General features: G+C 38.9%; 1 non-coding gene across 1 annotated transcript; it reads right to left on the bottom strand.

The window, feature by feature from the left end:
* Window positions 1-17,055: 17,055 nt before the first annotated feature.
* LOC112738950 (small nucleolar RNA R71) lies at window positions 17,056-17,163 on the bottom strand. The gene has a single exon (XR_003169897.1). It is a non-coding gene; the product is annotated as a small nucleolar RNA R71 (small nucleolar RNA).
* Window positions 17,164-18,848: the final 1,685 nt, after the last annotated feature.

Raw genomic sequence — 18,848 nt, 5'->3', positions numbered from 1 at the left:
GGAGATGCCTCAAATGCACTTTCCTCCACAAAACTATTGGGAGCAAATCAACACCTCCCTAGGAGAATTGAGTTCCAATATGGGACAACTAAGGGTGGAACATCAAGAGCACTCCATCATGCTTCATGAAATAAGAGAAGATCAAAAAGCAATGAGGGAGGAGCAACAAAGACAAGGAAGAGACATAGAAGAGCTCAAGGACATCATTGGTTCCTCAAGAAGGAAACGCCACCATCACTAAGGTGGATTCATTCCTTGTTCTTCTTTCTTCTGTTTTTCGTTTTCTATGTTATGTGCTTATCTATGTTTGTGCTTCATTACATGATCATTAGTAGTAGTAACTTTGTCTTAAAGTTATAAATGTCCTATGAATCCATCACCTCTCTTAAATGAAAAAATGTTTTAATTCAAAAGAACAAGAAGTACATGAGTTTCGAATTTATCCTTGAACTTAGCTTAATTATATTGATGTGGTGACAATGCTTCTTGTTTTCTGAATGAATGCTTGAACAGTGCATATGTCTTTTGAAGTTGTTGTTTAAGAATGTTAAATATGTTGGCTCTTGAAAGAATGATGACTAGGAGACATGTTATTTGATAATCTGAAAAATCATACAAATGATTCTTGAAGCAAGAAAAAGTAGCAAAGAACAAAGCTTGCAGAAAAAAAAAAAAAGAAAAAAAAAGAGAAAAAAAAAGGGGCGAAAAAAATAGAAAAGAAAAAAAAAGTAGAAAGAAAAAGAAAAAGCAAGCAGAAAAAGCCAATAACCCTTAAAACCAAAAGGCAAGGGCACATAAAAAGGATCCCAAGGCTTTGAGCATCAGTGGATAGGAGGACCTAAAGTAATAAAATCCTGGTCTAAGCGGCTAAACCAAGTTGTCCCTAACCATGTGCTTGTGGCGTGTAGGTGTCAAGTGAAAACTTCAGACTGAACGGTTAAAGTCAAGGTCCAAAGCAAAAAAAGAGTGTGCTTATGAACCCTGGACACCTCTAATTGAGGACTTTAGCAAAGCTGAGTCACAATCTGAAAAGGTTCACCCAATTATGTGTCTGTGGCATTTATGTATCCGGTGGTAATACTGGAAAACAAAGTGCTTAGGGCCACGGCCAAGACTCATAAAATAGCTGTGTTCAAGAATCATCATACTGAACTAGGAGAGTCAATAACACTATCTGAACTCTGAGTTCCTATAGATGCCAATCATTCTGAACCTCAATGGATAAAGTGAGATGCCAAAACTATTCAAGAGGCAAAAAGCTATAAGTCCCGCTCATATGATTGAAGCTATGTTTCATTGATAGTTTGGAATTTATAGTATATTCTCTTCTTTTTATCCTATTTGATTTTTAGTTGCTTGGGGACAAGCAACAATTTAAGTTTGGTGTTGTGATGAGCGGATAATTTATACGCTTTTTGACATTGTTTTTAGTATGTTTTTAGTAGGATCTAGTTACTTTTAGGGATGTTTTCATTAGTTTTTATGTTAAATTCACATTTCTGGACTTTACTATGAGATTGTGTGTTTTTCTGTGATTTCAGGTATTTTCTGGCTGAAATTGAGGGATTTGAGCAGAAATCAGATTCAGAGGTTGAAGAAGGACTGCTGATGCTGTTGGATTCTGACCTCCCTGCACCTAAAGTGGATTTTCTGGAGCTACAGAACTTGAAATGGCGCGCTTTCAATTGCGTTGGAAAGTAGACATCCAGGGCTTTCCAGCAATATATAATAGTCCATACTTTGGCCAAGAATAGACGACGTAAACTGGTGTTCAACGCCAGCTTTCTACCCAAATCTGGCGTCCAGCGCCAGAAAAGGAGCCAAAACCAGAGTTGTACGCCCAAACTGGCACAAAAGCTGGCGTTCAACTCCACAAATGGCCTCTGCACGTGCAACACTCAGGCTCAGCCCAAACATACACCAAGTGGGCCCAGGAAGTGGATTTATGCATCAATTACTTACTCATGTAAACCCTAGTGACTAGTTTATTATAAATAGGACATTTTACTAGTCTTTTTGACATCTTTGGTCTCAGTTTTAATCCATTGTTCATCTTAGGAGACTATTGATCACGCTTTAGGGGGCTGGCCATCTCGGCCATGCCTGGACCTTCACTTATGAATTTTCATACGGTAGAGTTTCTACACTCCATAGATTAAGGTGTGGAGCTCTGCTGTTCCTCAAAGATTAATGCAAAATACTACTGTTTTCTATTCAATTCATCTTATTTCGCTTCTAAGATATCCATTCGCACCCAAGAACGTGATGAAGGTGATGATTATGTGTGACGCTCATCACCATTCTCCATTATGAACGCGTGCCTGATAAACACTTCTGTTCTACATGAAATAAGCTAGAATGAATATCTCTTAGATCTCCTAACCATAATCTTCGTGGCGTAAGCTAGAATGATGGCGGCATTCAAGAGAATCCGGAAGGTCTAAACCTTGTCTGTGGTATTCTGAGTAGGATTCAATGATTGAATGACTGTGACGAGCTCCGAACTCGCGATTGCAGGGCGTTAGTGACAGACGCAAAAGGATAGTAAATCCTATTCCAGCATGATCGAGAACCGACAGATGAATAGCCGTGCCGTGACAGGGTGCGTGAGCATATTTTTCACTGAGAGGATATGATGAAGCCATTGGCAAGGGTGATGCCTCCAGACGATTAGCCGTGCCGTGACAGGGCATTGGATCATTTTCCCGAGAGATGACCGAAAGTAGCCATTGACAGTGGTGATGTATCACATAAAGCCAGCCATGGAAAGGAGTAAGACTGATTGGATGAAGATAGCAGGAAAGCAGAGGTTCAGAGGAACGAAAAGCATCTCCATTCGCTTATCTGAAATTCCTACCAATGATTTACATAAGTATCTCTATCCCTATTTTATTATATAATATTCGAAAACACCATTATCACTTTATATCCGCCTGACTGAGATTTACAAGGTGACCATAGCTTGCTTCATACCAACAATCTCCGTGGGATTCGACCCTTACTCACGTAAGGTATTACTTGGACGACCTAGTGCACTTGCTGGTTAGTTGTATCGAAGTTGTGACATATTATGAATGTGTAATCACGATTACGCGTACCAAGTTGCTCACGTGCCAGGAATAGTTTGAGCCTGGACATCACAATTTCGTGCACCACTACTCTCTCTAGGAAACTAATTAAAGGCTCATGTTGGCTAAACTAATTGTCCCCCTTACTTGGACTTCAATTCTGCATGAAATACACTCAGAAACAAGTTGGATTTGGGCCTGGGCAGCTTAGAAATTGCCCCCAGTGGTTTGCCTTCAAGAGGTCCACGTGAGAGTATCGGCGCGTGCGTGCCATGTGCGCGTGTGCGTCGCTGGCAAATTCTCAACCCGCGCGGATGCAGCATGTATGCGAGCGTGTCCATAGGCAAAATCACTTTTGCGCGTGCACGCCTGGTGCGCGTGCGCGTCCTTTGGTGCATTCCCAATCTTTGTTTCTCCATGCATTCTCCCTTTTGTATGCTTTTCTCTTCATTTCTTCCATCCAATACTTGCCTCACGGACCTGAAATCACTCATCAAACACATCAAGGCATCGAATGGAATTAAAGTGAATTAAAATCACCAATTTAGGGCCTAAAAAGCATGTTTTTACACTTAAGAAAAATTCAAGGGAGAATTACAAAACCATGCTATTTCATTGAATAAATGCAAGAAAAAGTGACAAAATCTCCCAAAATAAGCACAAGATAAATCACGAAATCGGGGTTTATCAAATCTCCCCACACTTAAACTAAGCATGTCCTCATGCTAAAATCAAGAAGAAGCAAAAGGGTATTAACATTTATTCAATGCAACTACTAAATGCAATCTATCTACATGATGCAATGGCTTAGTCAAGATAAATCAACCTCCAAGAATACGCGTATAAGCACAAGGGCTAAGGTATTAGCAATCAAGCAAACCACAATTGGATTGAATCATTGAAAGAGTTCACAAACTTGCAAGAAAAGATGATCATGGGTGGAAACATGTAATTGAGCGATCGAACCCTCGCCGGATGTGTATCCGCTCTAAGCACTCAAGTGTATGGGGTTGATTCACTCAATTCTCCCTTAATCATGCTCTCCAAGGTTTATTTTTCATCTAACAATCAACAATTACTTTATGCATGCATACAAATATCATGAGGTCTTTCCCATAGGTTGTAATGGGGCTAGGGTTAAGGTAAGATGCATATGGTCAAGTGAGCTTGAGATTTGAATCTTTGATTAGCTTAAACTTCCCACCTAACCGATGACAGCCTATACAGTGCTAAACAAACCTAACTACCCATTCTTCACTTTTCTCACATACTCATGTACTCTTTTTTTGATCACCACACCTATGCATTGACTCTTATTGAACTTTGAACTTTGGGGCATTTTGTCCCCTTTTTATTGCTTTTCTTTTTCTTTCTTTTATATATGAGAAATTTATTAAATTATATATATATATATATATATATATATATATATATATATATACAAGAGCATCAATGCATATGGTTTACACATGATTAATATATGAATATGTACCCAATTCCCAATATTTTTCAACAAGAAACATAAACACACTTTTATCTCTGCCCAATGTTTCCAACTTTCCCAGAATCAGATGATCAACACTCTCACTAGCCTAGGCTAATCAAAGATCCAAATTAAGGGATATTTATTGTTTTTTCGCTTAGGCTTGTAGTGTGCTACAATTAAGAACAAATGGGTCAAGCATAGGCTCAAAATTTGCTAACAATGGAAGATAAAAGGTAGGCTATTTGCGTAAGTGAGCTGTTTGAACAATGGCCTCAATCATATAAATGCATGTATACACAAATTAATGGACATATAGAATTAAACAAATCAAGGATTATAATCATAGGAGGAGAGTAATGCACACAAGAATGGAAGTAAGTGGTTATGTATGACGCAACCACACAATTAGGCTCGATTCTCACATGCTTGTGTTCTCAGCTCAAAACATGATCCACAAGTATATAGCTCAAGCAAGTTCTAAAGAAAAAAAAAATTTTTCAACCAATTGGGGTGGTGCCCTAAAAATGAGTTTCTTGGAAATTTTCATCATATTGACTATGCTTATTCTAATGCAACATTGTGATTTAGAAAATTTTAAAAATTCTCCTAGTTTACGCCTTTTTCAATCAAAACACATTTCTTATATAAAAAGAGTTGACTAGATTTTTAGCAATCCAGAAGTTATTTTCTAATCACACTCAACAACTAAGAGTGTGCACAACATAAATAAAAGTATCTACAATAGCATAAATATGTATAGTAATCCCAAAATGATCTAAAACATAAAGTGCGGAATAAAACAAAATAAAGTAGTAGCGAATAGAGATAAACGTCTGAAAGTTCACCACATGGATGCAAACACCGGTCACGAACGGTGACCTACCCACACTTTAGAATTAAGTATCGTCCTCGATGCTACTACTGAAGCTCGGAACGGGGGTCAACAATCGCACCAGGCTGTGGCTCATGCTCAGGCTCGGGCTATAGGACTGGAGGTGGTACTGGCTGTGGCTCAGGTACTGGCTGCGGAATGTCATGCTGGACCTCAGGAGGCTGCTGGACCTCAGTGGTGGTATGCGTCTCTAGTGGTGTCTCCTGCTGTGTCGCCTCCTCGCTATGCTCCTCCTCCTGGTCCTGCTCGTCAGAGGCGGGAGAGTCTGGAAGTGGAGGAAGCTCAATGTCCTGTGATGCAAACACCTGGTCTATGCGGTCAAGACGTCACATGACACGACGCTCGAAGCGCACCATGAAGCGAAGAAGGTTCCGCACCAACAGATAAGTCGGCTCAGGTGTTGGTGGTGGTGTTGGTAAGGATGCTGCTGCTGCTGCTGTGGAAGAAGAGGGTCCTACTGCCTCAACTGCCGCTCTAGCCCTAGAACGACGTCTGGCCGAGGGCTTCTCGTGCACCCATCCACCCCATGAAATAGTAACTTCCTTGTCGTCGTCATCTAGGGGTGGTGGTGTCGCATCATCGTCCTCCCATGGGACATCAGCTAGCTCAGCCAAACTAGTAACCAGCGTAGGAAACGGTAGCAAGCTGCGGATGTGAGCTCTCCACATGCTATGCCTAATCAGCTGGGGGAAATACACCTCTTTCCCTTCCATGACACACCCAATCAGAATCAGTATATCCATCGGAATCTCTGAGAAGTGAGTGGTGGGCAGGACGTAGTGGGCAAAGATCTGCTGCCAGGTCCTAACCTCCCTAGACAGATATGCAGATAGCATCCCCTTAGGCTTCTTTTTGTTCGCATCCATCACCCAGAGAGCATCTGGTGTAGCAATCACGCACCTAAGCACCTCATAATCAAAAGTCATGGAGAGAATAGCCACCTCTGCCTGCTGGTAGGCACAGGTCTCAGGAGTACCAACTCTGCAAAGCAGTGCATCCCCTATAGCCTCTTCAGTGATCATAATCTCTCTACCCCTTACGTGCACTGATTCCAAGTTCACTCGGAAGAAGTTACAGTAAAACTCTTTAACCCATGAGATGTTAATCCTTCCTAGGTCCCTATCAACGAAATCCAATCCCAAGATCATGCTAGAAATGCTTTCTCATGCTGGACCAAATTGGGTTTGGATGGATATGTGACTATAATCCTCTCAACACTTGATTTGGGAAATGCATGTGGTATAATCAGTGACCATACTTCATCTCTTCTCATGAGCAATTGACCAAGGAATTGGCTATTGATCAAGATTTGAGAGATTGAATTACAAGAAATTGTAATTCAATCACTTAAGATTGCTAAGGAGATCAATGAGTGCATTGATTGAGGAAGAGATGAAAATGAAATTGATCCGGAGAATGCAACATCTCCTAAGCCCAATGAACTCCCCATTTCTGATCTTACCCATTCTCTTTAATTTCTGTCATTTACTTTTATGAGCAATTACCCCATCCCCATTTAAGATTCTGCAATTTATTTTCTGTCATTTACATTCAGCTTTTTATTTCTAGCATTTACTTTTCTGTTATTTACTTTCCCGCCATTAAATTTTCTGCAATTCTCAACTCAAATTCTGGATTCGCTCAACTAGAACATTCCTCTAATTAAAGTTGCTTGATCAATCAATCCCTGTGGGATTCGACCTCGCTCTATTGTGAGTTTTTACTTGACGACAAATTCGGTACACTTGCCGAAGGGGAATTTGTTGAGAGACAAGTTTTCCGTGCATTACACATCCAAATACTTGATCCAATTGAAGATGAGAAAGAATGATATAAATAGAAGAATTGCTCAAGATTAAAGGAGCTCTCGGAAGACCCTGAAAGGGGGCTCTGGGGGTTCAGACCCAGATTTTAATTTCTGCACTTTTCTTTTAGTTTCTGTTTTCTGCACTTTTTTTCTTTCTTTGTAATTTGAATTGATCTATGACCAACTAACCCCACTTCATTGGGTTAGGGAGCTCTGTGTAATTCAATGGATCAATATTAATTTTCATTCTTCTTCTTCTTTCTTTTCTCTTGATTTTACTAGAAAGCTTTCGTTCTTCATCCAATTGGATAGTTGTCTTGGGAAAGAAGCTATTCATAATTGGATCTCCTCTGAACCTTGGAAGAGGAATGAAGAGATCATGCTAGAAATGCTTTCTCACATTGGATTAGATTGGGTTTGGATGGATATAGTGACATGTAATCCTACCAATACTTTGATCTATGAATTTGTGTGGTATAATCAGTGACCAAACTTCATCTCTTTCTATGAGCACTTAAATCAAGGAATCGGGAAATTGTTCATGCTTAGAGAGATTAGATTGCCAAGGAGATCAATGAATGCATTGATTGAGGAAGAGATGAAAATGATTTGACCCAGAGAATTCAATATCTCCTGAAACCCAATGGATCCCCATCTCTGATCTACCCATTCTATTTACATTCTGCTCTTTAATTTCATGCTTAATCCCCATTCCCATTTAATTTCTTGCAATTTAAGCTTCTGTCATTTAATTTCCCGCAATTTTATTTCTGTCATTTAATTTCTTGCAATTTAAGTTTCCTGCCAATTTACATTCTGCAATTCTCAACTAAATCTAATTTTGCTCAACTAGAACAATTCTCCAATTAACATTGATCAACCAACCAATCCCTGTGGGATTTGACCTCACTCTATAGTGAGTTTTTACTTGACGACAATCCGGTGCACTTGCCGGTAGAAAATTGTTGAGAAACAATTTTCGGGTGAATCAGTATTCGCAAGGTTAGCCATTGCCGCCATGAGTTTAGCATGGTTATCGGCCGGTCGCTCATTTCTACTCTCTGCTCGTGAACGCGTACGACCTCATCTGCGAGTGGCCATTAGGGTTCCTGTCTACAGCAAACAATCAATATCAAGGTGATCAGTCTCAATATCAAAAGCCTAGTGCTTCAGTTATCCCAAATGGCACTCACAAACAAGCATGCTATGCATATATCAAATAAATAGGCTAATAGCATCAAAGAAAAAGACACAGAATTATAGATTGAAGCACAATCGGTCCATCCCTCAGGCTCACGAGGACAAACCGCTCTGATACCACTAAATGTAACACCCTAATTAGCCTAAGCCTTACCTCGCATCGTAAAGCAAAGGTTAATCAAAGGTTACGACAATTCTAAAGCTTATACATATTTATATATAGAAGAAGTAATATATTCTAGAAGCCTGATGAAGGATACAGCTCAAAAATAGGATTTGAAAAGCGCAAAACGTACACACGAAACAACAAACTTAACGGACAAGATATAGGTATAATATAACAAAATATCAGAGTATAATAATGTAAAGATCTAGCCACAGCTCACAGAGTTTAGGCCGGCTAGCTATATACAGACAATACAGAAATGTGAAAGTTAAAATAGCTTATACAAGTTTTTCTCTCAAAATAAGCCTTTAGGCGAAAATAAATACAAAAGTGAGAGATATAAACAAAATAAGCAAAAAGACTCCAAAATATATCCAGGATCCTCCACTCTGTCAGCATCGAAGCAACTTACCGAGGTGGGTTGCGACCTGCATCTGAAAAATAATAACAGAATATGGTATGTTCTCAGTATGGTAGCAGTGCCCAGTGATGTAAGATATAAGACTCCAGGATGCCAGAGGCAATCCTAGAACATCATATCCATCACAAGATTCATCTTAAAGCATAATGGTGCATGAAATTGTGATTACACTTTTCACAACTCCGCACAACTAACCAGCAAGTGTACTAGGTCGTCCAAGTGATACCTTACGTGAGTAAGGGTCGATCCCATGGAGATTGCCGGCTTGAAGCAAGCTATGGTTATCTTGTAAATCTTAGTCAGGAGATTAATGATAAAAATGATTTTTGTTATGAAAAATAAATAACATGAAATAAATGGTACTTGTGATTCAGTGATGAGGAATAGGTTGAGGTTCCGGAGATGCTCTGTCGTCTGAATCTCTGCTTTCCTACTGTCTTCTTCTCTAAACACGCATGGCTTCCTTCAATGGCAAGATGTATATTGGTGGATCAGCATTGTCAATGGCTACCATCTGTCCTCTCGGATAAAAAATATCAGGTGTGGTTTCTGCATGGCTAATCAACTATCGGATTTTTCGTCTCAGATGAAAAATACCAGGTACAGCTACTACACAGCTAATCATCTGTCGGTTCTCACTTGTGTCGGAATAGGATCTCTCTATCCTTTTGCACACTGTCACTGCACCCAACATTCGTGAGTTTGAAGCTCGTCACAGTCATCCCTTTCCAGATCCTACTCAGAATACCACAGACAAGGTTTAGACTTTTCAGATCCCAAGAATGCTGCCAATTGGTTCTAGCCTCTACCACGAAGGTTCTAATCCCACGGACTCGGTCTGTGGATTAGAAACCCAAGAGATATGTACTCAAGATGTCGCCCAATGACTACGTTGAGCTCAGGTAGAATGGGAGTGGTTGTCAAGCACGCGTTCATAAATCTGAAAATGATGATGAGTGTCACGGATCATCATATTCTCTATATTGAAGTACGAATGAGTATCTTAGAACAGAATCAAGCGTGATTGAATAGAAAACAATAGTAATTGCATTAATCTATTGAGACACAACAGAGCTCCTCACCCCCACCTATGGGGTTTAGAGGCTCATGCTGTAGAAGATACAATATGAAATGTAAATTGTCATGAGTTACAAAATGAATCTCTAAAAGTAGTTTTTATACTAAAATAGTAACCTAGGTTTACAGAAAATGAGTAACTAAGTGCAGATAGTGCAGAAATCCACTTTCAGGGTCCACTTGGTGTATGCTAGGGCTGAGCATTCAAGCTTTCATGTGCATAGGCCATTCTTGGAGTTAAACGCTAGCTTGGGTTCCAGTTTGGGCGTTTAACTCCAGTTCTGGTGCCAGTTCTGGCGTTTTACGCCAGAAAAGGGTCTGTAGCTGACATTAATGCCAATTTGGGCCATCAAATCTCGGACAAAGTATGGACTATTATATATTGCTGGAAAGCCCAAAATGTCTACTTTCCAACGCAATTGAGAGCGTGCCAATTGAGCTTCTGTAGCTCCAGAAAATCCACTTCGAATGTAGGAGGGTCAGAATCTAACAGCATCTACAGTCCTTTCTCAGCCTCTGAATCATATTTTTGCTCAGGTCCCTCAATTTTAGCCAGAAAATACCTGAAATTACAAAAAAAATGCACAAACTCATAGTAAAGTCCAAAAATGTGATTTTTGCATAAAAACTAATAAAAACATAATAAAAAGTAACTAAAACATCCTAAAAACTATGTAAAAACAATGCCAAAAAGGATATAAATTATTCGTTCATCACAATACCAAACTTAAATTGTTGCTTGTCCCGAAGCAACTAAAAATAAAATAGGATAAAAAGAAGAGAAAATACAATAAATTTCAAAAATATCAATGAAACTTAGTTCCAATTAGATGAGCGGGACTAGTAGCTTTTTGCTTCTGAACAGTTTTGGCATCTCACTTTATCCTTTGAAGTTCAGAATGATTAGCATCCATAGGAACTTAGAATTCAGATAGTGTCATTGATTCTCCTAGTTCAGTATGTTGATTCTTGAACACAGCTACTTTATGAGTCTTGGCCGTGACCCTAAGCATTTTGTTTTCCAGTATTACCACCGGATACATAAATGCCACAAACACATGACTGGGTGAACCTTTTCAGATTATGACTCAGCTTTGCTAGAGTCCCCATTTAGAGGTGCCCAGAGCTCTTAAGCACACTCTTTTTGCTTTGGACCACGACTTTAACTACTCAGTCTCAAGCTTTTCACTTGGACCTTCATGACACAAGTACATGGTTAGGGACAACTTGAATTAGCCACTTAGGCTAGGATTTTATTCCTTTGGGACCTCCTATCCATTAATGCTCAAAGCCTTGGATCCTTTTTACCCTTGCCTTTTAGTTTAAAGAGATATTGGCTTTTTCTGCTTGCTTTTTCTTTTTCTTTATTTTTTTGCTATTTTTTTTTTGCAACCTTTGTGTTTTTCACTACTTTTTCTTGCTTCAAGAATCAATTTTATGATTTTTCAGATTATCAATAACATTTTTCTTATTTCATTATTCTTTCAAGAGCCAACAATTTTAACATTCATAAACTTCACTATAAAAAATATGCACTGTTCAAGCATGCATTCAGAAAACAAGAAGTATTGTCACCACATCAAAATAATTAAACTAATTTCAAGATAAATTTCGAAATTATGCACTTCTTGTTCTTTTGCAAATAAAAACATTTTTCTTTTAAGAAAGGTGAGGGATTCATGGAATCATTCATAGCTTTAAGACATAGACACCAAACACTAATAATCATGTAATAATGATAAAAACAAGACAGAAACTAAACATAAAAGAAGACAAATAACAATAAAGGAAAGGAAATTAAAGACATAAAAATAAATGACTCTAATACTAATGCTCATGTAACTTTTAAAATAGGTCTCTAATAACAAAAGTTATCACAGAATTAGGACTCAACAACCTTTATTTTGGGAGATACATGCTCCTCCAATCTGTGGGACGTCTAGCTCTTCAAGGGGCAGCTTCTGGCGCTTTAGCTCCTGTATCTCACGCCCTTGTTTCTCTTGTTCCTTGAGCAATTTGCAGAGCATGCTGTTTTGATTCTGCTGCTCTTCTTTGAGTTGATCCATAGATTCTTGTAGCTTGGTGACAAATGCTTCTAAGCGGGCCCAATATTCAAATTGAGAAATTTCTGGGAGGAGCTCATACACCCTCCTCTTGATGGGGTTGTCTTGAATTTGAGGTCCATCCGTCCCCTTTTTGGTGATTGGACATTCAACTGGGATGTATTCATCCACACCCATCTCTACCCCCAGCATCTTTACATAACAGACTAATCAAGCTTGGGTAAGTCAATTTAGCATCAGTGGATTCCTTGTTTGCAAATATGTAAATTTTACCAGGAATCAGCTGATGAATCTCTACTTCTTTCCCCAGCATAATACAGTGAATCATCACTGCTCTCTTGACAGTGACTTTAGAACGGTTGCTGGTTGGGAGTACAGAACGCCCAATGAAATCCAGCCAACCTCTAGCAACTGGTTTGAGATCTCCTCTCTTTAGCTGGTTTGGGACACCTTTTGTATTAGTAATCCACTTAGTTCCAGGGAGGCATATGTCCTCTAGAACTTGATCTAGCCTTTTATCATTGGCCATTCTCCTGTTAAAGGATTCTGGATCATTTTGTAGTTGAGGAAGCTTGAGAACTTCTCTCACTTTGTCAAAGTGGAAGTAAATAATCTTCCCTCTGACCATAGTCCGAAAGGAGTGGAAGGCAGTTCCCTCTAATCTTTGCTTATCCGTCATCCACAGATTTGCATAGAATTCTTGGATCATGTTTCTTCTAACATGTATCTCAGGATTAGCCAGGACTTTCCAGCCCCTGTTTTGAATCTCCTCTTGGATCTCCGGGTATTCATCTTCTTTCAGATTGAACTTAACTTCCGGGATCACTGATCTTCTGCACACAATTTTGAAATAATGGTCTGCATGTTCTTTGGTGTAGAAATTCTCATGCATCCAACATGGTTTTGGATTGCTTTTTTTCTTGTCTCTTGAAGTGGTTTGGCTTCCTTTGGGCGCCATAAGATTAGTTTGTTTTAGCTCAGAGATCACGGAAATCACACCAAACTTAGAGATTTGCTTGCCCTCAAGCAAAATAAAAAGAAAGAAGATGACTAGATGGAGAGAAGGATTCGAATGATGGGTGAAAAGGGGCTGGCCGAATGTATATTTAAAAGGGAGGGAGGGAATGGGTTTCGAATTTTTAGAAAAAGAGAAGATAGAAAGATATGATTGAAAAAAATAAACATGATATGAAAAAGTTAAGATTTTTGTAGAATTTAAATGATTTGAAAAAGATATGAGGAGGTTAAATCTGAAATATTTTTGTTAATGCACCTAAGAGAAGATAGTATAGATGAATTAAAAAGATTTGGAAAGAAATTAGAAAGATAAATGAGTTTTTAAAAACATTTTAAAAAGGAATTGAAAAGAATTTATAAGATTATTAATTTTTTGAATTGGAAATTGAAAGATGAATATTTGTAACATTTTTATGCATAAAATTATGAATTAAAACATGAAAATTTGAAAAAAATTGAATTGGAAACGAAATTACCTCCCCCTTGCTGCTCAGGCGTTAAACGCCCAGAATGATAGCCATTATGGCATTTAACGCCCATCTGGTGGCCATTTTGGGCGTTCAATGCCCAGCCAGGTACCCTGGCTGGCGTTAAATGCCAGAAATCCTTTGTTACTGGGCTTTTTTTTCTGAACGCCCAGGATGTTGCTGTTTCTGGCGTTTAACGCCCAGAATGATACCTTTTCTGGCGTTTAACGCCCAAAACGCCCTTTCACTGGCGTTTTGATGCTAGTGAGCTCTTTTTCTCTGTGATTCTTTTGTTTTATGTTTTGAACCTCCATTTTCCTGACTTATTCACTGAAATGTATTAAATAACATGAATAATAAAATTAAATAGACTCATATAATTGTTATAAACATCTAATTGATAATAGCTGGGTTGCCTCCCAGCAAGCGCTTCTTTACCATCTTTAGCTGGACTTTTACTAAGCTTTTTATTTTTTGCTCAACATTTCCTTCAAGATAATGTTTAACTCTCTATCCATTAATAATGAACTTTTTGTCAGAGTCAATATCCTAAAGCTCTACATATCCATATGGTGACACACTTGTAATCACATATGGTCCCTTCCACCGGGATTTGAATTTCCCAGGGAACAATCTGAGCCTAGAGTTAAACAACAGAACCTTCTATCCTAGATCAAAGAATCTAGATGACAGCTTTCTGTCATGCCACCTTTTTGCTTTCTCCTTGTAAATTTTAGCATTTTCGAAAGCATTGAGTCTGAACTCCTCCAGCTCATTCAACTGGAGTAATCTTTTCTCTCCAGCTACCTTAGCATCAAGGTTCAGGAATTTGGTTGCCCAGTAGGTTTTGTATTCCAGTTCCACTGGCAGATGGCAGGATTTTCCATACACAAGCTGGTATGGAGAGGTCCCTATGGGAGTCTTGAATGCAGTTCTGTATGCCCACAGAGCATCATCCAGACTTCTTGCCAAATCCCTCCTACGGGTACTTACAGTCCGTTCTAGGATTCACTTTATTTCTCTATTTGAGACTTCTGCCTGCTGATGAGCGGATAATTTATACGCTTTTTGGCAGTATTTTTACATACTTTTTAGTATAGTTTAGTTAGTTTTTAGTATATTTTTATTAGTTTTTAAATAAAATTCACATTTCTGGACTTTACTATGAGTTTGTGTGTTTTTTTGTGATTTCAGGTAATTTCTGGCTGAAATTGAGGGACTTGAGCAAAAATCAGATTCAGAGGTTGAAGAAGGACTACAAATGCTGTTGGATTCTGACCTCCTTGCACTCAAAGTGGATTTTATGGAGCTATAGAAGTCCAAATGGTGCATTCTCAATTGCGTTGGAAAGTAGACATCCAAGGCTTTCCAGAAATATATAATAGTCCATACTTTACTCGAGTTTAGATGACACAAACTAGCGTTCAACACCAGCTTTCTGCCCTATTCTGGAGTTAAACGCCAGAAATAGGTTACAAACTGGCGTTTAACTCCAAGGAAGACCTCTACAGGTGAAAGCTTCAATGCTCAGCCCAAGCACACACCAAGTGGGCCCAGAAGTAGATTTCTGCATCATTTACTCATCTCTGTAAACCCTAGTAACTAGTTTAGTATAAATAGAACTTTTTACTATTGTTTTTAGATCTGATCTTTTGATCATGTTTTGATGATTGAACCCTCTTTGGGAGGCTGGCCATTCGGCCATGCCTGGACCATTATCACTTATGTATTTTCAACGGTAGAGATTCTACACACCATAGATTAAGGTGTGGAGCTCTGCTGTTCCTCATGAATTAATGCAAAGTACTATTGTTTTTCTATTCAATTCGAGCCTATTTCTTCTCTAAGATATTCATTCGCACACAAGAACATGATGAATGTGATGATTATGTGACACTCATCATCATTCTCACTTATGAACGCTTGCCTGACAAACACTTCCGTTCTACATGCAAACAAGCTTGAATGCATATCTCTTAGACTCCTGATCTATGATCAGAGTCTTCGTGGTATAGGCTAGAATTATTGGTGGCCATTCTTAAGATCCGGAAAGTCTAAACCTTGTCTGTGGTATTCCGAGTAGGATCTGAGAAGGGATGGCTGTGACGAACTTCAAACTCGCGAGTGTTGGCGTAGTAACAGACGTAAAAGGATTACTGAATCCTATTCCAGTATGATCGAGAACCGACAGATGATTAGCCGTGCGGTGACAGCACATCTGGGACCATTTTCACTGAGAGGACGGGAAGTAGCCATTGACAACGGTGATGCGCTACATAAAGCTTGCCATGGAAAGGAGTAGGAATGATTGGATGAAGACAACAGGAAGCAGAGGTTCAGGACGAACAAAAGCATCTCTATACGCTTATCTGAAATTCTCACCAATGAATTTCATAAGTATTTCTATCCTATTTTATATTTTAATTATATTTTAATTATCAATTCACCATAACCATTTGAAATCTGCCTAAAATTATGAACATGCGTATTAAGTTTTTGACGCCGTTACCAAGGAAGGAACGATCACGATTTTGCATACCAAGTTTTTGGCGCCGTTGCCGGGGATTGTTCGTGGACAACTAACGGTTCATCTTGTTGCTCAGATTAGGTAATTTTATTTTATTTTTAAGCTTTTATATTTCTTATTTTCGAAAATAATATAAAAAAAATTTCTTCTTTTTCGTTTTTCCCAAAATAATTTTCGAAAAAACCAAAAAATTCTTATAAAATCATAAAAACCAAAAATTTGATGTTTATTGTTTGAGTCTTGTGTCAATTTTTAGTTTGGTGTCAATTGCATCTTTTTAATTTCATTAAAATTTTCGAAAACCCATGCATGGTGTTCTTCATAATCTTCAAGTTGTTCTTGATGATCTTCTTTGTTTGATCTTTGCATTTTCATGTTTTGTGTCTTTTCTTGTTTTTCATATGCATTTTCAATTTGTTAGTATCTAAAGTTTGAAAATTTCTATGTTTGGTGTCTTGCATGTTTCTCTTTTCTTAAAAATTTTCAAAAATAAGTCTTGATGTTCATCTTGATCTTCAAAGTGTTTTTGGTGTTCATCTTGACATTCAAAGTGTTCTTGCATGCATTGGAGCAAACAATTTTGAGCTAAAGCCTCAATTAGTTTCTCTGATGTAATAGAACTGCAAGTTTCATGGACTTCCATCAGAAGATCCTTTTCAGTTCTTAACTGAATTCTTGCAAATCTGTGATACTGTTAAGACCAATGGGGTTGATCCTGAGGTCTACAGGCTTATGCTTTTCCCGTTTGCTGTAAGAGACAGAGCTAGAATATGGTTGGACTCTCAACCTAAAGATAGCCTGAACTCTTGGGATAAGCTGGTCACGGCTTTCTTAGCCAAGTTCTTTCCTCCTCAAAAGCTTAGCAAGCTTAGAGTGGATGTTCAAACCTTCAAACAGAAAGAAGGTGAATCCCTCTATGAAGCTTGGGAGAGATATAAGCAACTGACTAAAAAGTGTCCTTCTGACATGCTTTCAGAATGGACCATCCTGGATATATTCTATGATGGTCTGTCTGAATTATCAAAGATGTCATTGGACCATTCTGCAGGTGGATCTATTCACCTAAAGAAAATGCCTGCAGAAGCTCAGGAACTCATTGACATGGTTGCAAATAACTAGTTCATGTACACTTCTGAAAGGAATCCTGTGAGTAATGGGACGCCTCAGAGGAAGGGAGTTCTTGAAATTGATACTCTGAATGCCATATTGGCTCAGAGTAAAATATTGACTCAGCAAGTCAATATGATTTCTCAGAGTCTGAATGGATTGCAAGCTGCATCCAACAATACTCAAGAGGCATCTTCTGAAGAAGAAGCTTATGATCCTGAGAACCCTGCAATAGCAGAGGTGAATTGCATGGGTGAACCCTATGGAAACACCTATAATCCCTCATGGAGAAATCATCTAAATTTCTCATGGAAGGATCAACAATAGCCTCAACAAGGCCTTAATAATGGTGGAAGAAACAGGTTTAGCAATAGCAAGCCTTTTCCATCATCCACTCAGCAACAGACAGAGAATTCTGAGCAGAATCCATCTAGCTTAGCAAATATAGTCTCTGATCTATCTAAGGCCACTCTAAGTTTCATGAATGAAACAAGGTCCTCCATAAGAAATTTGGAGGCACAAGTGGGCCAGCTGAGTAAAAGAGTCACTGAAACTCCTCCTAGTACTCTCCCAAGCAATATAGAAGAGAATACAAAATGAGAGAGTGCAAGGCCATAACCTTACTTGGTGTGGCCGAACCCAAAGAGGAGGAGGAGGACGTGAATCCTAGTGAGGAAAATCTCCTGGGACGTTCAGTGACCAATAAGGAGTTTCCCTTTGAGGAACCAAAGGAATCTAAGGCTCATGTAGAGACAATAGAGATTCCATTAAACCTCCTTTTACCATTTATGAGCTCTGATGACTATTCATCTTCTGAAGAAGATGAAGACATTGTTAAAGGGCAAGTTACCCAGTATTTAGGAGCAATCATGAAGCTGAATGCCAAGCTATTTGGTAAGGAGACTTGGGAAGACGAACCTCCCTTGCTCACCAATGAACTAAATGCATTGGATAGGCAGAAATTACCTCAAAAGAAACAGGATCCTGGTAAATTCCTAATTCCCTGTAACGTAGGCACCATGACCTTTGAGAAGGTTCTGTGTGACCTGGGGTCAGGCATTAACCTTATGCCACTCTCTGTAATAGAGAAACTTGGGATCTTTGAGGTGTAAGATGCCAGAATCTCATTAGAGATGGCAGACAACTCAAGAAAATAGGCTTATGGACTAGTAGAGGACGTGTTAGTAAAGGTTGAAGGCCTTTACATTCCTGCTGATTTCATAATCCTAGACACCGAGAAGGATAAGGATGAATCCATCATCCTTGGAAGACCTTTCCTAGCCACAGCAAGAGCTGTGATTGATGTGAACAGAGGAGAGTTGGTCCTTCAACTGAATGAGGATTACCTTGTATTTAAGACTCAAAGATCTCCTTCTGTAACCATGGAAAGGAAGCATGAAAAGCTTCTCTCACTGCAGAGTCAACCAAAGCCCCCACAGTCAAACCCTAAGTTTGTGTTGGGAGGGCACAACCAAACTCTAAGTTTGGTGTTGAACCCCCACATTCAAACTCTAAGTTTAGTGTTGGGAGGTTCCAACAATGCTCTGAAC

The sequence above is a fragment of the Arachis hypogaea genome, chromosome 13 (genome assembly GCF_003086295.3).
Source record: "Arachis hypogaea cultivar Tifrunner chromosome 13, arahy.Tifrunner.gnm2.J5K5, whole genome shotgun sequence".
Taxonomy (NCBI): domain Eukaryota; kingdom Viridiplantae; phylum Streptophyta; class Magnoliopsida; order Fabales; family Fabaceae; genus Arachis; species Arachis hypogaea.
The sequence above is the reverse complement of the archived record's forward strand: the minus strand, read 5'-3'. Positions and strand labels throughout refer to the sequence as shown.